The 21,705-nt window shown below is 41.1% G+C and overlaps 2 pseudogenes; one reads left to right on the top strand and one right to left on the bottom strand.

The window, feature by feature from the left end:
• Positions 1–7,064: 7,064 nt before the first annotated feature.
• LOC110289033 lies at positions 7,065–8,079 on the bottom strand (annotated as a pseudogene).
• A 6,007-nt stretch (positions 8,080–14,086) lies between these two features.
• Positions 14,087–21,705, top strand: part of LOC110289034 — a 10,177-nt pseudogene continuing 2,558 nt past the window's right edge.

The following is a 21,705-nucleotide window of genomic DNA, read 5'->3' as shown; positions in this document are numbered from 1 at the left end:
ATTAACAAGGCAGAGAATAAATGGTATGAACTGGCTACAGACTTGAGACAGGAGATTCTTGGTGTAAGCATTACAATGTTGTGTTCACATAGGAATAATATGTGAGGTTAGAGAGATCATCATTTAAATAAACAACGTTAAACTTTATACATTATACTTACATTATGCCTAAAAGAGGAGGCAGCACCCTTCTTGCAAAGTTCAGTCAATGCTTGCCTTACCCAGGACATGTCTTTAACATCAGGATTATATTCTGGTTACCAAGGAGGAATGAAAGATATGGTGATTTTCAGACACTTTAACTGTGCTTTCCTGATCTTTATACAGTGCCATCAAGGACTCAACTGACACCAGGATTTTATTCCTGCAAAGCTAGGAAATCAGGATTTAAACTTGGGTCATTATTCCAGCCCACAATTCCTGGTGGGTGACATGTAGTATCTGACATAATGTTCATACTTTGGGTAAGTCTGTTGCCTACCCCTATTGGTATACAGAACTACAGAGGGGTTGAGAAAATTAAATATAATGATACACTGGATGAGAACTATGGTGTGGGAAACTATAACTGGCTTCAAAACATGTAGTTAAATGCATGACATGTGCCAGATATGGTGGCATGCCTGTGAAATTCCAATACTAGGAGCCTAGTAGAGACACACAAGCACAGACATACCCACAGATNCACTGACACTAACATCTAACAGAACACAGAAGAACACACAATCATAATCATTTAAGAAATAGCCTTCACAAAGGCAGCATATACACACAGGTCCATGCTCACTCAATAAATAGGTAAAATTGACCTAACAAGTGGACAAGCACCCCCCAGTAATCAAAAAGCATTTCTCCCAATTCCCATTTGTCCTGTGTATCTGGTTTATGGTGTCCTTGCCAACATCTAGGGTGGGAGTAAAGAAATAGCAAATAAGCAGGTCACCAGCAGCCCAAGCAGGAACTATGGTGTTCACACTCCTGGAAAATGAGAGACAGGAGGTGGGAACAGATGGAGTTGCATAGCTTAGTGGAGAGGTGTGTTCAGCATCAAAACTCTCTCTGGAGTGTGCAGTGAAACAGACTGTGGTTATACCAGTATTATGGAGCTTAGTGTCCTGGTAATCCTTGCTATCCTCCTGAGCTTCTTGCTACTCCTAGTTANGGGCCATGCAAAGGTACATAGTCATCTTCCACCAGGACCCTATCCCGTACCCTACTTGGGGAGCTTCTTGCAGATGGAGAGAGGAGGCCTTCTTAAGTGTTTCATTCAGGTGAGACCTATATGGGGCCTTAGTGTAGGCATTACCCTGCTTTTGTCTTTGGAGGTCACTCAGTGAGAATCACAAGGGATTTCTTCTAGGCTGTAGGTTCAGGTAGGAAGTTTCCTGAAGAGAGGGTGAGATGCTGACTGGTGATTGATGCTGACTCTTGTTCAATTTCACAGCACCATNCTTACTAGTCTTTAAAACTGGAACTCCAACCTTAATTACCACTTGTTCATTAATAATAGATTGACTCCATGGCCCTAGTTCCCGCCAAGTAAATGGTAACAATTCCAACTTGGTTGCTCTTTTTTTTTTTTTTTTTTTTTTTTTTTTTTTTTTTTTTTTTTTTTTTTTTTTTTTTTTTTTGGTTTGTTGTTGTTGTTGTTTGGTTTGGTTTAGTTTTTTAGTGGGGAGTTACTTTTCTTCTCTTTATTTTCTCTTTTTATTTTTTATTTATTCCTTTATTGTGGAAAGCCATGAGCCATCGCCATTACAAGATGGCACCGATTCCGCTGTGCCTAACTGGTAAACAAGCAATGTGCGCAGGTGCAAGAGTGAATTCGTGCCAAGTCACTGCCCATCCCAGGGCATAGCAATGAGGCAATGGGGAAGCAACAAATCAGGTGCCGACAGGCCACTTCAAGGTGTATATAAGCAGCACCATTTTCCTGGGTTCGGGGTCTTCCTCCTAAGAAAGCAATAAAGCTTGCTGCAGAAGAATCTGGTTGTCCGAGTGTGTTCTTGCTGGTGAGAAATTAGCTCGGGACAAATGGCTCCGAGAACCCGGGAAAGCCATATCATCGCCAGGCGCCGAGGGGACCCTCCTTTCACGGGGAGGATTCAGAACTCCAGGACGAGATAAGCTCTGTAAGGAATGTTCGGTCTTGAATTTTCTCCAGCGTTAGAGGCTTTTTTTGTTTGTTTTCACGGGGCTCGTTCTTTTTCTTTTGGTTGTGTTCTGCTTTCACCGGTGGAACTGCTGACTGATTCTCAGTCGAGGTCAGGCACAGTTAGATAAAAGAGCAGTATGAGAACCTCCCAATCCGTGGTGACCGCCTTATGGTCGTTCCTGAGGCAGTGTGGCCTAAAAATCGCCACTAAGACTATAGAGGGCTTTGTTAAAGAGATAGATCGCATAGCGCCGTGGTATGCGTGCTGAGGGTCATTAACTATCGCCTCCTGGGAGAAACTGAAAGGAAGATCTAGTTAGGGAACAGCAGAATGGCAAACTTAAAGCAGGGACCATGCCGTTGTGGAAGCTGGTAAGATCGTGCTTAAAAGACGAGGATTGTCAGCAAATGGTTGAGGCGGGGCAGAGGGTCCTGGAGGAGGTCCAAGACAGTCTATCAGAGACAGAGCTGGGAGAGATATTAGGAGTTCAGAGGAAACAAGGTACACCTAAGAAAAAAAGCCTTTCCACGGACCTTGAGCAAGAGGAAAAGAGAAATAAGGGAAAGTATGCCCTGGGAGAGCAAAAGGAGAAGGGAGATAGAAAAAGGAAGATATAAAAGAGAAAAAGAAAAGAAACTAAAATATAAAGATACAAAGGATAATATAAAAAATGAAGAACAAAAAATTAAGTCAATTTACCCTCCTCTCGAGAACTTTGACTAAAGAGGAAGCCTTCATAAAAGGCTTAAAGATAGCTCTCAGGGCCACTGTGCCTCCTCTCCCTTCTCTGGCAGTATTCCCAGAAGAAGGAGACAAAGAAGTAGAGTCTGAACATGAGGGAGAGAAAATGAATTTTAGAAAAGCACTTATCACCTGTTTAGGACCTTTTAGCAAAAAAGAGGGAAAAAAATGAAAATAAGCTATTTCAGAGCTCTCCTGGGGACAGAAGGAAAACAGGAGACATCCTGCTTCCTCTCTGGTTCCTAAGGAGATATTCTTAGCTCTGGTTAGGATAACTGTGTCCCTTTGAGACACCAAGTTCTATTCCCTGTCTGTCTATTATCAGTTTTTGGTGCACCAACTTGTCCATATGTCTGTCAATTCATGTTTGTTTTTGTTTTGTTGTTTGAATGATTATTGTTCTGTGTTTCATGTTTATTTTAGTAGCCAGAGACAAGGGCTTCAAGCCCTTGCCATAGTTCCAATTCTAGTCTATTGTATAATCCACCTTCCCCTTAGGCCATTGTAAATTCCTGTGTATGGGAGTGACTCAGCTATTATTCTAAGTATATTTTGTAGACTAGCCCTGAGATTTCTAGCTCTATTCCAGTAAATTGTAATGTCTGATTTCTTTCACTGTCTCTCTGTCAACACTGGAGGGTTTTCATCTGAATGAGTAACTTCCTTAAAAAAATTAAAGCCCAAGGTTGGCTCAACGATTTCCTAGGATGTTGGAACACTGTTGGAGGCTAATCTAACTTAGCTATATGTCAAAATCAATCCTTAGTGGCACTTATAATAAAACAATATTGAAGGCAAGCACACAGATCCATTCACCAACTAATGCAAGGACAAGTTTGGAGCATTCATTTTCCATGATGCCAAGGTTCTAGGAGACTGAGTTTCCATGAAACTTTTTGCCTTGGGACTGTGCCCAAACTTTTGTGCCTATCACACAGTCACTGCAGTAGTGGGTGTGGCAGAGCTCCATCTAATGTTTTGCCGTGGGTCTCTGTATCTGTTTCCATGAACTGTTGGGTAGAGTTTCTCAAAGGAAAGTTATGCTTCTATTTTGTCTGAAAGCATAATTGATAATCATTAATAGTGGCAGGGATTGGTTCTTGACTGTTGGATGAGTCTCACTTTAGGTCAGTAATTGGTGGGCCTTTCCTTCCATCTCTGCTCTATCTTTGTACCTGCATATCTTATAGGAAGGACAGATCCTGAGTCAAAGGTGTTGTTAGTGTGTTTCTGTGCTTATTCCTCCACTGAGAGTCCTGTCTGGCAAAAGAAAGTGGCCAGTTCTGGATTCATATACCACAATGCTAAACTCTCAATTAGAGTCAACCCCATAGACCCAATGGGTACTTCCTCCATAGCAGGACTCTGGCAAGTCCCAGAGATTGCTCTTCCCCACTGCCAATTTCCTTGCTCTCCTTACTTCTGATTTCCCCCATGGTACTCAGTCCAATCTCCTCAATCATCCAGATCAGTCCTTCCATTGACCTCTGATATTTACTTTGTTTTCTCTTTTGAGAAAAATTTAAGCAACCTCCCTTGGGCCCTCCTTTGTTTTCTTTTCTTTGCATCTGTTGACTATTGTGTGGTTATCCTGTACTTTATGGACAATATCCACTTATAAGTGAATCTATGCCATGCATAACACTTTTGGTCTCATTTACTTCACCGATATATTGTGATTCCTTTCATTTGCCTGAGAAATTCATAACGTCCTTATTTTTAATAGCTGAGTAGTATTCATTTGTGTAAATAAACCATATTTTCTTTATCCATTCTTTAGTTAAGGGACACCTGGGATGTTACCACTTTCTGGATATTGTAAATAAGGCTGCTATAAACATAGTTAAGCAAGTGTATTTATGGCATGGTGAAACATCTTTTGTGTATATATCGAGGAGTGTGGTACAGATGGGTCTTGAAGTAAAACTATTCCCAACTTTCTGTGGAACTGCCACATTGATTTCCAAAGTGGTTGTCGAAATTTGCACTCCCACCCAGAAGTGTAAGATTATTCCCCTAGCACACAACCTCACCAGCATGTGTCCTGTCTTGACTTTTTCATCTTAGCCATTCTGATGGATGTAACGTAGGAGCTCAGGTTTGTTTTGATTGCATTTCCCTGAAGACTAAGGTTATTGAACATTTCTTCAGGTGCTTCTCAGCCTCTTGAGATTGCTCTGTTGAGAATTCTGTGTTTAGCTCTGTACCACATGTTTTAAGTTATTTTGTTTGTTTGTTTGTATCTAACTTCTGGAGTTCTTTAAATATCTTGCATATTAGTCCTCTGTCAAATATGGGGTTGGTTAAAATCTTTTCCCAATCTATACTGTATTATTTTGTGCTAATCATGGTGCCTTTTGCATTATAGAAGTTATCAGTTTCATGAGATCCCATGTATTATGAATTGACCTTAGAGCCCCACCCACTGGTGTTCTGTACAGGAAGTTGTTTGCTGCACTGATGAGTTCAGGGCTGTTCCCCCTTTCTGTTTAATTAGATTTAGTGTATCTGGTTTAGCATTGAGGATTTTGACCATTTTGAATTGAGTTTTGTGCAGAGTGATAAGACATGGATCTGTTAGAACTTTTCTACATGCAGACATCCAATTTTACCAGCAGCATTAGTTGAAGATGTTCTTCCTTTCCCACTGTATGCTTTCGTCTTCTTTGTCAAAACTCAAGTATCTGCAGGTATGTGGGTTTATTTCTGAATCTTTGATTCCATCCCATTGATCAACTTGTCTGTTTCTATACCAATAACATTCAGTTTATATTACTATTGTTCCGCAGTTCAACTTGAAGTTAGAAACAGTGATTCCTCCCAAAGTTCATTTGTTGTTCAGGATTGGTTTAAATATCCTGGTCTTTTTGTTTTCTGATTAGAAGTTGAGAATTGTTCTTTCAATATCTGAATAGAATTGTGTTGGAATTTCGATGGGCATTGCATTAAATTGGTACATTGCTTTTGGTAAGATAGCCATTTTGACTATGTTAATCCTACAGATTCATGAGCATGGGAGATCTGTTAATCTTCTGATATCCCTCTCAAATTCTTTCTTCAAAGACTTGAACTTCCTGTCATACAGGCCTTTTAATTGGTTGGTTAGAGTTACATCAAGGTTTGATATAATATCTGTGGCCATTGTGAAGGGGATCTCCCTTACTTCTTTCTCAACCCTTTTGTCACTTTTATAGAGAAGAACAACTGATTTCTTTGAGTTATTGAGTTATTTTCTATCCAGCCACTTTGCTAAAAGTGTTTACCAGCAGTATGAGTACTCTTGTAAAGTTTTTGGCATGTGATACTTTGACATCTTTTCCAATTCATGCTCCGTTGGTCTCATTAGATGTCTTATTGCCCTTGCTACAACTTTATGTGCTATATTTGATAAGGAGAGAGTAGGCAGTCTTGTCTCATCCTTGATTTTACTACAATTGCTCTTTCTTCCTTTTCTATTCTTGTTAAGTTTTGTCTTTTTGTAGTGTCCCAAATTTACTGAATATTTTGTGTCATGAAGTCTTTAGGTTTTGATTTTCTTTGAGTGATATATTGACGTCTATCATATATTCTGTGCATGAGATTTTTTTCATCCAGCTCCTGTATTTGGTTGGTGATGCTTATGTATTTAGTTCCTGTTCTCTTTGCTAGGTTTTCCATATCCAGGATTGCCTCTGTTTATTTTTTTAATTGTTTCTATCTCCCTTTTCAGGTCTTTGGCAGTTCTAGTTATATGCTTCACCAGTTTGGCTGTATTTTACTGTATTTCTTTATATCTATTTGCTTCTTCTTTTTATTTGCTTTTTCTTGCCTCTACCTGTTTGGATGGATTTTCTGGTATTTTCTTCTTTAAAGACCTCTATCATCTTTATAAGATTGGATTTAAGATCATGTTCTTATTTTTCAGTTTCTTTGGGATATCCAGGGTTTGCTGTAGCAAGATAGCAGGGCCATAATGTCCTGGGTCTTGTTGATTGTAGGGTTTTCTTGTGGGTGCAGCAAACTTTACTGATGGTATTTAAGAGAGTAGGGAGGGCTCCCTAAGAATCTCCTCTTATTATGGGAGCCTGGGGAGGAAATTGTGAGGTAGATGCTCAGTGTTGGTGGCCAAGTTGGGATAGGGACTCCTCAGCAACTGAGGGCCTCTCTCTTGCCCTCACTGAGGGTTTCTTACTCATTGGAGGCCATGTAGGTCATAACATACACCACCCTGCTTCTATAGCTGTATTCATTGTCATACCATTAAATGAGCTTCACAAGGTTGTCATTGAGAGCAATGCCAGCCCCAGCATCAAAGGTGGGAGAGTGGGAGTTGCTGTTGAAGTCACAGGAGACAGCCTGGTCTTCAGTGTATCCCAGGATGCCCTTCAATGGCCCCTCAAATGCCAGCTTCACCACATTCTTGAAGTCTTCATACTTGGCAGATTTCTCCAGGCAGCACATCAGATCCACAATGGACACATTGAGGATAGGAACATGGAAGGCCATGCCAGTGAGCTTCCCATTCAGATCTGGGATGACCTAGACTTGGCAGCACCAGTGGATGCAGGAATTAGGTTCTGGGCAGCCCCACGGCCATCATGCCACAGCTTTCCAAAGGGACCATCCGCAGTCTTCTGAGTGGCAGTGATGGCATGAACTGTGGTCATAAGCCCTTCCAAGATGACAAAGTTGTCATGGATGACCTTGTCCGGGGGCTAAGCTGTTGGTGGTACAGGATGCATTGCTGACAATCTTAAGTGAGTTGTCATATTTCTCATGGTTCATACCCATCACAAACATGGAGGCATCAGCATAAGGGGCAGAGATGATGACCCTTTTGGCTCCATACTTCAAGTGGGCCCAATACTTCTCCATTGTGATGAAGATGCCAGTAGACTCCATGACACACTCAGCTCGAGCATCACTCCATTTGATGATAGAAGGGTCTCGCTCCCTTCTATCATCAAATGATAGTGATGGTGATGGGCTTCCTGTTGATGACAAGCTTCCCATTTTTTGCCTTGATTATGCCATTGAATTTGCCATGGGTGGAGTCATACTGGAACATGTAGATCACGTAGTTGAGGTCAATGAAGGGGTCGTTGATTGCAACAATCTCCACTTTGCCATGTAGAGAGCAGACAGCAGCCCTGGTAACCAGGTACCCAGTACTGCCAAATCGGTTCACACTGACCTTCACCATTTTGTCTAGGGGATGAAGCTGTCTCTGGAAGATGCAGCTGTCTCTGGAACAGGAAGGAGCAGAGAGCCACTAATTGTGTTCTTATGCTGTCACTTAGGCATCTGGTTTTCCCTGATGTTGGCTGGATGATCCTGATGACAGCAGGAATCTCAGAAAGGTCCAGGGAGCTGAGGTGCAGACAATGCATGTGGACTCTGCTGTTGGACCCCACTGGCAAGTGAATGCTAGGATCATGTTGGTGGTGGTAGTTCTTGTGGTCTTCTCGGGACTCCAAGGGGAAGCAGGATGCTCTTGGGGTCCCATAAGTCTCCTCTGGAATAAATAGCAAGCCTACACTTACACAATGGTTCAGGGAACCATGCACAATTCACTTTTGTCAGCTGTCTTCTGGGCAGACCTGACTGGTTAGTCTTCTGGCCCTGAAGATGTCCACAGAGAAGCAGGACTCTCTTGGTGTCTCAAATGGCTCCTCTGGAACGAAGAGCTAGGCCAGAGCTAGATAATGGAGTTCGGGGGATGACACACAACTTACATCTGCAGGCTGTGTCCTGGGGAGACCCAAATGGCAACAATCTCAACTTCCTTCTACTCCTTATTTTGTATTAGATACTAACTTTAAAAAGTGCTGTAGTCACTTTTTTAAAATAAATACAGTAGGCACAATGTCACCCTATATCCAAGCTGATGATCTACCTGACTAAATATGTCATGTGCTGGAATGACAGTATGTGTGGTACATCTGGCCATATGTGTTTTAAAATATGTGCTTCCTACATGTTGAAATGTCAAGTTTACATCCTATTTAATTTATTACTTTTTTATATTCTCTGAAAATCTAATAACTTCTTTTCTCATTCTCATGTCTATGCTTTCCTCTGAAGCGCCTTCCTACTTGGAAACAAGTATGGTTGCTTCAATGAGTATATATGTGAGGACTATTTATTAGATCATGAGCAACTTATGAGCAGATGTACCACTGAAGAAAGGGAAACTCTCACCAAGTACTCTAACTGCCCATAGACTCACAGTGAGGGATAACAATACTCTGTCATGAGAGTATGACTTCTTTCTTTTTTTTTTTTTTTTTTTTTTTTTTTTTTTGCCTGTAGGGAGTTTAACAGTCTTTGTTCAAACAGTACATTTTTCCAGATCTGGAGAGGATCCCTCTAATATGTCACAACAATAAGAGAAAATGAAGCTCTGTCACATGCAGAAAAGGCTAAATTGTCATGCAGCTGTTGGGGTGACTGGATGCAGCTGGTATGCCAGACCAGAGGAGGCAGAGCAAAGGATGGAATAGGAAGTCAACATTCCATGATTCCCTTTGGGTTATAGGACACAGCTATACATCAGACTGGAAGGGAAACAGTGTTGGTCTGGGGAAAATTATGTGTTTCCTGGTCTGCTTTCTGGGAACCAGGTGCCAACAGTGTACCACCTATAGAGGTAATCAGGAACATGACTTGTTATGTAGCTTCTGGGATCCAAAGTCTGGTCATCATAACTTTACAGCAAGTCCTCTTAACTGCTGGTCCCCAACTATAATATTAAAAGTGATGTGTAACATCTACCTATCATATATTTATCTATCTATCATCTTTTTATATATCATCTATTATTTACATGTCTATATGTCAATATATGTCTGTCATCTATCACCACTATTATCTATTAATAATCTCTATTTCTGTTTTTCTATCATCTATGTATTTATTCATGTATTCATCTGTCATTTATCTATCAATTTATGTTTTATATAACTACATATCTGGTAAGTACTTCAATTTCCCTGACTATCACCTATATGTTTATCTATCCATCTATTGGCCATCTCTCCCTCTCACCCCCTTCTCTCATCTATCATCATAATTGTGTGTGTAAGCATGTGTGTTCATGTATAAGTGCACAAATGCATACCTGGTTTCTGACGAAGCCAAAAGAGAAACTCAATTCCAAGAATTTGGAAATTACACACAGTCATTAGCTATATGACATGGGAGGCAGACTAAGTTCAAGTGCCCAGAACAACCATCAATGCCCCAAGCCACTGAACCACCTCTGAAGCTCCAACTAAAAGTTTTCAGGGAAGAGAATGTTAAAGTGGGTCGTCACCCAAAGAAGCATAGCACAGTGAATCCTCAAAAAAGAAGCGCAGTCTTATCATTCAAGTGCAGATCAGTTATCATTAAGACTGCTCCTGTCTTATATCCTTATACTCACTACCTTCTCCCCATTCTGACAAGTGCAGCAAATGTTTTAAAGTCATTTCAATGCAGCAGATGTAAAGAAGAAAATCAAAACCTGCTTCCTATTAACATTTAGTCAGCAACATTTTTATAGCATTTATCTGAATGGTTGATTGTTAATACATTTTGCATAAGATTTAGTGGAGTGACCCCTGTGAAACCATAAATACATCTAAATTCAATATGTATATAGATTTTTATAGAATTATTACCTAAAGAACATGGGTGCTGCTCATTTTCATAGCATCTAATTTCTATTAGCTGCATGGAAATCTAGAATCAGCTAAAGGTTACAGGAAAATGAGGATGGGTTATTTGCAAACATGCACCATTCCATTCAAGGGTTTTCAACATAGAAGGTTTTGATATTCCTGGGACCAATTCCCTGTAAATGCCCAGAGATGGTTGTACTGCTACGTAGTTTCCTAACAGTCTGTAGTGTAGACATGATTGACAGTCAGGACCACTACCAGAGATCATTCATTTCCCCTCCCAGGAAAACCAGTGGATGAATCAGGTTGGTTTTGTGTACGTGTTGCCAGAAGCATTGATCAGATTGAAGATGGGTCACATGAAGGATCTTCTTAGAAGAGATGCCTGGAACACCTGGCCGGATGGAAGAGCATAGACATGGGTATTTGTGTGTGCATGTGTGCGTGTGTGTGTGTGTGTGTGTGTGTGTGTGTGTGTGTGTGTGTGTAGATATAGATATGGGTATGGAGATAGAGATAGAGATATAGGACCTTAGGTACCCCCAGGCTTTCTCCCCTACTCTACAATACTGGTGTTCTGATCCTAATCATGACATCCCATCAATCAGTACAGACCCAGTGGAGAAATAATCCTTCAACTCTTAGGTCCTCAGACAGGGAAAAGTGGCCAGGGAAGGGAGTGGCTATTTACCAATCTGTTACTAAGGGTTTTAACAGCTTAATAATAAATTTTGTGCTGGCTAATCACAACAATATAAAGAGATTAGCTAATAAACGAAATTAGCCTGTGTTATTCCTGGCCAAAGGAGCAGAGAGGCAGGGCAGGAGGTGAGATGAATAAGAAGGCAGGCAGGTAAAGTTAATCAGTTATAAATACTATACACACCATCCAAGCATCTGATCCTGGCAACGTATTTCAATATAACTTGTTCATTAACAATCAATAAGTATCCATGGCTCTACTTCCCATTGAGAAGCTGATAGAGTGACAATAATCCCAACTTCCTGCTATCTCTTGTTTTGTATAAGATCAACTACCTGGATCAATGGTGTGTTCAATTTTTAAAATTTGTTCTGAGACAGCATAATCCTACTTTTCACAGGTTAACAATCTACCTGTCTTAACATCTTGTGTGCTAGAATGACAGATGTGTGGAACATGTGGCCATAATAAGTCACCTAACTTAATATCTCATTTTCTGGAATAACAGATGTGTGGTACTTCTCGCAACAATATTTTAAACAAGTGCATATCCTGGCAAAGGGGAGCAGGGTTAACACCAATATTTCTCCGTCCTTCAAATGTCAGATTTATGTAAGATTGTGTTGCATTTCAAGTTTAACTGAAATTGCTTTCCTCTTCTGGTGACAGCTAGGATGCATGACTCCTAAGGGTGTGACAGTTGGTGCTTCTTTAATGACACCTGCCTTGATCCACATAGTCACTCAATCTCCAACTCGCTGATCGGTTCTCTGTCTCCTGTGTACTGGAGAGCATTTGAAGTGTGGCATCTTGGAAGTATGTAAAGTCTCAATGCCAGTGAAACATTAACCTGGACATGAAAGACACATGCAATCAGATATAAAGAGTTTGTGAATAAAATGAGCAATATGCAACTTTAGAAAGTGGAGGGAGTTGGGGACAGGACATCTACTTTGCGTACAGGGACTCTGGGAGATACAGGTGGTGTTACCAGAGAAAGGCAGTGTTGCTGAAAGAACCTGAGAGTAGCAGGGTCAGGGAGCAACATGGGGTTCCTGACAATGATGAATACTTGAAGAGTGAAGCTACTGGAGGACTGAAAGAGTCAGGTCAGGTAGGGTTGTGTGTACCATGGTGGAGGTGTTGATCTTATTTTTAGCAGCATGGGTACACTGCAGATCTTGGGATTCTTAGGGTTCATGGAGGCTTGAATATACTTGGCTCAGGGAGTGGCATTATTAGGTGGTATGACCTTGTTGCAGTAGGTGTTGACTCATTGGAGGAAGTGTGTCACTGTGGACATGGGCTTAATGATCTTCCTCCTAACAGCTTGGAAGATGGCCATCTCCTGGCAGCCTTTGGATCAAGATGTAGAATTCTTGGCTTCTTCTCCAGCACCATGTTTACCTGGATGCTGCTATGCTTCCTGCTATGATAATAATGGACTAAAACATATCTCCCTTTAATTCTCCTTACTGGTAGTGTAGAAGACATATTGATCATAGACAATGAGAGTTGACTCTCAGAGAGTAAATCAGGTAGTAATTCTGATTGCACCTGCTTTAACAGATGTAGTAGTGTGCATACTTGAGCAAATTAGCACATCTCCTGCTACCTGGTATGCAGATATTGATCTAGCAAATGCCTTCTTCGCAGTACCTCTCTACTCACACCACCAGAAGCAATTTGCTTTTAGTTGGCAAGGCCAGCAGTATACCTTTACAGTTTTGCCTCAAGGATATATTAACTCTCCTGCCCTGTGTCAAAACTTAATTAGAAGGAATCTTGATCATCTCTTTTGTCCACAAAATATCACATTGGTGCATTATATTGATGACATCATGCTGACTGGACCAAGTGAGCAGCAGATAGCAACTACTTGGAACTCACTGTATACATACGTGCATATCAGAGGATGAGAAATAAATCCAACCAAAATTTAAGGACTGTTAACCTCAGTGAAATTCTTAGGAGTCCAATAGTGTGGAGCATGCAGAGATATGTTTTAAGGGGAAAGATATGTTATTTCACCAGGCCCCTACCCCCCCCCCGCCAAAAAAAGAAGCACAACATTTAATGGGTCTATTTGGATTCTGGAAACATCACATTCCTCACTTGGATGTGTTACTCAAGCCCATATACCAAGAGACTCAGAAAGCAGCTAGCCTTTGGGGCCTGAAAGGAGAAGGCTCTTCATCAGGTCCAGATCACTGTACAGACTGCTGTAGCACTTTGACTGTATGATCCAGTAGACCCATTGGTACTTGACTTATCAGTGGCAGAAGAGACCTTCAGGATTTTGGAGTAGGGCTCTATCATCATCTGCATGCAACAATTGTTCCTTTGAAACACAGCTCTTGCCCTACTATTAGACCTTAGTGGAAACTGAAATTTTGACAATAGGACATCAAGTGGGATCTAAACTGCCCAACATGAGCTGGGTGTTATAGGACTCAAAAAGTCACAAAGTACTATATACATGGCAGATGGAAGTGGAGTGTGCATAACTTGTGAATCCCTGAACCTTTCTCTTCCCTTTCCTGCCACTGGGAGTTAACTATCTGCTCAAAGTCAGAATGGTAACCAGTAAGGAGGTGCAAAATGGAGACTACCTATACACACTCTAACTCTGAGTCACAAAATCCTCATCCCAATCATGATTAGTTGAGTTCCATTAGTGAACTGTGTATACAAATAGCATCATATCTTCTGTACAGAATTGAGGGAAGTTAAATAAAATGGTATGTGCATCACTGACTGGAGGGTCTAGTGCATCATATGTGCCAATGGGGCAGCAGGTGCTTCTATTCTTTGAGTAGAGAAAGGGGAACCCTACAGAGATAGAGATGATGCCTAATGTTCCCCAGTTCCTTGTCCCCATGTCTCCTATCCTGCCTCTTCATCCCCCAGGAGCCCCCCTGGACCCTACCGTCCTCTTTCAGTGCATCACAGCCAACATCATCTGCTCCATTGTATTTATAGAGCACTTTGACTACACAGACCACCAGTTCCTTCACCTGCTGGACTTGTTTTATAGGACCTTTTCACTCATAAGATCATTCTCCACCCACGTGAGTGGATGGAAAGAGAAAAGAGAAAGCAAGAAGCCACTTTGGGGGTAAAGAAAGTTTCTTAGGACTGAAAGAAAGTCAGGGACACCATGGAGAGGCAAGGAAGTTAAGAACTGGAGGCACAGCAGGAGGGATAATGAGCAAGGTGGAGTGAACTGAATGTAGAAATACAGAGCCATACACATACATATGAAATGATGAAGTGAGTGATGTGGGTATAGCCAGAGGGTAGAAGACTTAGTTTTCATGCATGAGTCCCAGCTCTTTATATCCTGGCTTAAGAGGTAAAGAACGCTGGCAATTCCAGCACAAGGAGATGAGAAAGTCAAGGTGATATTTGGAGAGTTACAGGGCAGTCTGGCAGACATGAGACACTGTGTCCATAAACAAAAACCTCAGAAATTCAAACAAATGAAGACAATTCACCAAAGTGGATTAGGAGAGAAAGCATAGGAAATGAAAAGGGAGATACAGAGAATGCAAGACAAACAAATGTGAGAGACAGATTCAGAGCTACAGTTAAATCACATGCATGGGTATAGTGTACATATGAGTGTGTGCGTGTGTGTGTGTGTGTGTGTGTGTGTGTGTGTGTGTGTGTGTGTGCTTTCCTGTGTTTGCATATCTCTGTCTTTGTGTGTCTTTTGTGTGTTTCATCATGAAATATGAGGACTTGTATAACGGAAGGTGGCTCATTGAAGTTGCACAAGACACAGCCAAACTCCAAGCTCTTGGCAGAAAGTAGACTTAGTACCCAAGAAAGGCAACCAGTAGGATAAGTTGCAAACGCAGAAAGTAGTAGTAGCAGCAGCAGCAGCAACAGAAGCAGCCATAGCAGCAGCGGCAGCAGCAGCAGAAACAACAACAAGAAGGAGGCATTACTGCAGGAATGAGGTTTTTAGGGGAAAAGAGGGAGTCTGTGATGGGGTGAATTGGTAAATCTTGACTGCACATGTTATACAAATAATGAGTTTGATTGTTGGACCTTGATGTTTGTTTCAGGAATGAGTCAGTAGGTCAAATGAAGGAATGGACCTTGCGAAATGGCTTTAGAAATACAATCTAAAGGTTTAGCAAGACCGGGGTCAAAGATAAAAGTTGCTGACAACATGTTTGTCATTTTATAATGTTTTCCATGTCCTGATTTGTCAGAGCCCTTTACTCCCATCTCTTGGTTTTATTACTGGGTCATTGGCAAAAGAGTATGCGGGTGGGTATCATTCTCTCTGCATGCTTCCAGCTGACACTGGGGCAGCATGGTTATGGAATTTAAGGAAGCTGGCATNGTGGACAAGATTAAGATGTGAAGGCTATTATATTTGTTTTATAGGTTTTGTGGGACCATGTGAGGTTAAGGGCATGCAGTCTGTGAGGCTGGACCATTTGCTGAAGCAGTCTGTAGTTGATTGGCAATCTGTTGAGACAGATAGACCATAGACAGATGTAAAATTAAGGGTTTAGGGAGGTTTTATTTTTATTTTTATTTATTACCTTTGGTGTGTATTTGAAACATTTAGGTTTATAGTCCTGGTAGTTGGGGAAGAAGAGTCCTGAGACAAAGGAAATGGAGGGAGCTCCCACCCTCAGGAAAGACAGGCATGTCCTTGTTGGAGGAAGTGTGTTGCTGGCATGTGCTTTGAGGTTTTAGAAGTTCATGCAAGGCCCAGTGTGCCTCCTTGTTCTCCCTGCCAGCCTATGTATTTGATGTAAGCCTACAGCCTTCTGTCTGCCTGCCTGCTTGTGTGCTTCCTACCATGATGTTAATGAAGTAAAATGAAACCATAGGTGAACTTCCAATTAAATCCTTTTGTAAGAGTTACCTTGGTTGTGGGGTCTACAATCATAATAGAGCAGTGGCTAAAATAGGTCACTGTCCACTTCTTGGGACCTGAAAGCTTCAGGTGACCTTCTGGGACCGTCTTTCTANCAGGTGATTGAGCTCTCCTCTGGCTTCTTGAAGTACATTCCTGGTACCCACAGACAAATCCCCAAAAACCTGTAGGAAATCCTTCATTACACTGATCATAGTGTGGAGAAGCACAGTGCCAACTNGGACCCCAGTGATCCACAAGACTTCATCGATACCTACCTTCTGCACATGGAGAAGGGTAGTCCAGCATGGATGAGAGAGGGTGTGGGTGACAGGGAAGTATGGGGATGGTGTCAGAAGAAAAGATGGGAGGCAATAGAGGATGGTGAGGAGAGGTANAAACGGAGCAGAGGAGANGCAGAAACTCTGGAAAATAAGGAACAGATTAAGAAAGGGGAAATGACATCCGGAGAAGCTAAGGGACATTCNTGGGGAAGAAACACAAGGCAAAGGGCAAAGAGCAGAAAGACCACAGAAGAAGAAAGAGCCTGGGAGACAGAACATGATAAACTACCCAAGAGCAAAGCAAAGAGAGAAGATGGAAGCCAAGGGACATTGTCTAGGGCCTAGAAATGTCCAGGGGTCTATTTAGTATGAGACTCAAAAACAGATGAACAGTGTTGAGAGATGACTGCTTATCATTGGAAATGACCAGCCACTCCCGATCTATCCTTCTCTCTCCCATCTGGAACCAGGAGAAGTCGAAACATTACANGGAGTTCCATCAGAGGACCTTGTGACACTGAGTCCACAAGCACCACTCTCTGCTATGGCTTCCTGCTCAGGCTCAAGTACCCACATGTTGAAGGTGCACCATATGCGGGGGGGCGGTGGTTCTAGTACCCTTTGTGTGCAGGGNTTGGTGTGGATGAATGAGACATAGGCTACATACACCTGGAGTTCTGAAGGCTTTGCTCTATTTCTAAACCAATGCAGTTCTGCCTTGGTGTATGAATAAACACTCAGNTAACCACTTTTCTCCTGCTTTCTTCTATCACTGAAAGACTGATCCCACCATCTCTGCATACATCCTTCCTTCCATTATTCCTTCTTTCCTCCTTTTCTTCCATCCATCCATCCATCCATCCATCAAATTTTCGCTTCATTCCTTTCTACCTTCCTTTCTTGCAGCCTTCTGTCTTTATTTACATCTATCCATGCACTCATCTTTCTGTCCTTTGATCTCATAATTCATTTACTAATTCTGTTTATTTACCCACCCATCCATAATCCACTATCCATCTATCCATTTTCTCATCAATCAATCTATAGGACTATTCACCCACTAGTATCATCTGCTTATCTTTTATATACCCTTAGATTACTAAATCTTGATTCTAATATCCACTTCTAAGTGAGCACAAACTGTGCATGTGCTTTTGGGTCTGAGTTACCTCACTCAGTATGGTATTTTCTAGTTCCGTTTATTTGCCTGTTAAATCATGATGTCCTTATTTTTAATGGATAAATAGTATTCCATTATGTAAATCAACTACATTTTCTTTATCCATTCTTTAGTTGAGGAATATCTGGGTTGTTTCCAGTTTCTGGCTACTAGGAATAAGGCTGCTATGAACATAGCTGAACAAGTGTTCTTGTGGGATGGTGGAACATTTTTGTCTATATGCTCAGGAAGAGTATAGCTGAGTCTTGAAGTGGAACTGTCCCCAATCATCTGAGAAACAGTGAATTAATTTCCAGAGTTGTCGTACAGGTTTGCACTACTACCAGTAGTGGAGGAGTGTTCCCCTTGCTCTACCATCTTACGAGCATACACTGTCCTCTGAGGTTATGATTTTAGCCTTTCTGAGAGGTGTAAAGGGGAATCTCAGAGTTGTTCTGACTTGCTTTAACCTGATAGCTAAGGATGCTGAACATTTCTATAAGTGCTTCTTGTCCATTAAAAATTCCTATGTTAAGAATTCTCTGTTTAGCTCTGTACGCCATTTTTGAATTGGTTTATTTGGCTGGTTGGTGTCTAACTTCTTGAGTTCTTTATATATTATGGATATTAGCCCTCTTTCAGAAGTTGGATTGGTGAAGATCTTTTCCCATTCTGTAGGCTTTTGTTTTATCCTATTATTCATGTCTTTTGAGTTAAAGAAGCTCATGAATCTCCATTCACAGTGATTAAGAGATCGCTCATAGGTTATGAGCATTGGCTTTTCTCTCAGAGGTTCTGAGTTCAATTTCTACCAACTGTATATAACTATCTATAATGTGATCTGGTGCTTTCTTTTGGTGCACAAATTTATATGCAGACAGAAAACTGTAGACATAATAAAGAATACATATTTCATTAATTTTTGGCAATTCATGCTCAGGCATATCTGGAGGCAGAATATTGTGTATATGCTAAATAACAAATATTACATTAATTTATTTTGGATTATTCAACTCATGAGTTTTATTTTTTGATCAGGGATAGCTGTGTAGGGAATTTGTCATTGATTCTTTTCTTCATCAAATACAAATATTTTTATCCTTTAATCTTTCCAACTGTCATTTGAATTCACCCTTCATGTGTCCATCCATCCCTCCATGTACCCATGTAATAAGTGATTCATTTATCTGTGATTTATTTTTCAATCAATACACCTATGTATTAATGCCAGAACTTACTATCTTATTCTTTCATTAAATCTAGCATTTATTTGACTGGTGGTTAGGTCTGTTCATTTTTTTGTGTGTGTGTATGAACTATTTACTGATTTTAATTTGATCAACATAAGTAATAATGGAAAATGTATATCTAGTTTTACATTTCTCATTTCCTTCACTGATCAATCTTTCCTTTCATTAACTGACTCATGAATTTCTGGGTTAACCTACATGCTCATGTTAAAAATTTTAAAACAATTTGAAGTTATTCTGAGTATGCCTGCCACAGCTCATGTGTAGAGATTAGAAGACAACTTTATGTATTCTGTTCTCTCCTTCCTACTAAAAATGGATCTGGCTGCCAAAGTCAGACTGTCAAGTTCATTTATTGCTTGAGCTATTTCATCTGCAATTTATTCATATTTTCTATGCAGTTATGCATTATAGTCATTTCCTCTCCTTTATTTCCTGTGGGCATCAGAACATATTACAAGCATACATTTACAGTTTTGTTTCAATTTAATGGGCATTTGGTGTTTTGGATGTGTATATGTCTGTGTGAAGGTATAGGATCTTCTGGACTTAGAGGTAACAGAGAGTGTGAGTTGAAATGTGGAGGCTGGTAATTAATCCTGGGTCCCCTCAAAAAAGCAGCCAGTACTCCCTTAAAGAATGTGTAATCCCTCCAGCCTACTTCCTGCAAAGGAGTGTGTGTGTGTGTGTGTGTGTGTGTGTGTGTGTGTGTGTGTGTGTCTGTAGACTTTGTATGCAGGAATACAATGGGTGACATTCATTACATTCTTGCCATTCCCCCTCCAGCCCTCATTCCAGACAAACAGTTGAAATGGCCCTTTGTTGGAGGTTTTCTTTTTGATTCTTACAAGCAAAGTGGTAGCTTGTTGAGAAGAGACTCTAACATGCATAAATGGAGACAGAGGTCCCTGAGAGAAGCACAGGTGTGAACACCAAGAGGGCACTGTGTCTTTCTCAGCAGAGTCTCCTGGCTCTGAACTGTTCCTTGGTTGTTGAATGCCAGAAAACAGGCTCACTGTGCATCACCTCAAGAAGGGGGCACTGTCTATTTTTTTTTTCTCTTTTCTGTGCAGAGAAAGTCCAAAAGGAGATCAATCAGGTGATTGGCTCATACCAGGTCCCAATCCTCGATGACCACTCAAAAGTACCATACACTGTGACAGTCATCCATAATATTCAGAGATTTTCCCCAATTGGCTTGCCATGCAGAGTCAAAAAAGAAACAATGTTCTGATGGTACATGCTCCCCAAGGTAAAACCAGCTGTGATTCTTCATTGATACTCCAATAGCATACTGAACCCTCCTAATCACCAACCTCTGTCTGTGGTTTCCCAGCATTCTGTGCATTATTCTGTTTTGAATATAGAATTCAGTATATGTTAACATCTTTACCTCATAACTTATTTTAGAACACTGATGTGTACCCCATCCTGATTTCAGCTCCCCATTGAACCACAGTACTTTGAACAACCAGACACCTTTAATCCTGAGCACTTCCTGGATGCCAAAGGGGCAACGAAGAAAAATGAAGCTTTCGTGCCCTTCTCCACAGGTGAGACAGTCTTGTGATTCCTTTTCCAGACATCAGAGGGTGGGCTCACCCCCTGGGACACAAACAGCAATAAGTTCCAGGTTATTTAGTCTGTCCCACCTGCCTTGCCATTCACCCTGGCTATAGCCCCATGAGAAGAGCCTTGAAGCAAAGGGGCATCCTGGTCAGGAGGAATTTGGGGAGCTTATGGTGTCTTTAAAGCCAATTCTATCATTCCTCTGCAAAGTCCTAAAAACAATAGAAGCTAGCATCTTCACTTTAGGAACTGTAATGACCAAAATAACCCATTAATTCCTTTTAGTTGCATCAAAAACAATTGTGCTGCTTAGACTTATGTTCATTTTACCCTATTATTCTAAATACATTATTTCCCCACACAATATATCCTGGCTGCAGTTTCCCCTCTCTCCATCTCTCCAAGTTACTCCCCATATACTCTTCATCCATCTTCATACTGTCCATTTCTCTCTCTTAGTAGAACAGGCTTCTAAGAGATAACAATAAACCATAGATAGATAGATAGATAGATAGATAGATAGATAGATAGATAGATAGATAGATAGATAGATAGATTATGATAAGACAAATCCCATCACACTGAAGTTGAACAGGGCAGCTAACAGAAGTAAAAGATCCAAGAGACAACTCAAGAATGAGGGACCTGGAAATCCCATAAAAGCACTAAACTGAAATCTGTATTATATATGAAGTGGAACTGGTGCAGAACCCGTCCTTGCATCTGTAATTTTCTGTGAGCTTTTATCATGTTGATTTAGAGACCTTCTCTTTGAGTCCTACAACTCATACACTTTCAGCCCCTTCTTCCACAGAGTTCTCTAAGACCTGAGGGGAGGGATTGGATGGAGACATCCCTGTTAGATATATGTGTTCCAAGGTTTCTCTCAGTGTGTAATGTCTGGCGTGGGTCCCTGTATTTGTTCCCCTCAGCTTCAGGAGGAAATCTCCTTTGTGATGGCTAAATAGAGCAACAACCAATGAGTTTTCCAGCATATCCTCAAGATTCATTTTACAGTTGCTTCATTTCACCATTTCCATTTGTTGTTTTTTTATGGGTCTCTGAGCTCTCAAGTCCCTAGTTCAATATCAGGCATTCAACCCCAGACATGACATGGTTACTCCCACAAGCTTTGTGCCACCATTGAGTATAGGACAGCAATGTACTCTGTTCCTGGCTGGCTGCATGTCTATGATTTCAGTTTTGGTAGCCTGTAGTATTCCTTTCCTATCAAAGATACTAGAGCGTAGGGTAGAAATTTTTATGTAGCCACCAGCTTCACCCCTCCATGTTCAGTGGAGGTGTGTGTGTGTGTGTGTGT

The sequence above is a fragment of the Mus caroli genome, unplaced genomic scaffold, assembly GCF_900094665.2.
Source record: "Mus caroli unplaced genomic scaffold, CAROLI_EIJ_v1.1 scaffold_16840_1, whole genome shotgun sequence".
Lineage (NCBI taxonomy): Eukaryota > Metazoa > Chordata > Mammalia > Rodentia > Muridae > Mus > Mus caroli.
This window is presented reverse-complemented; position numbering and strand designations above follow the sequence as displayed.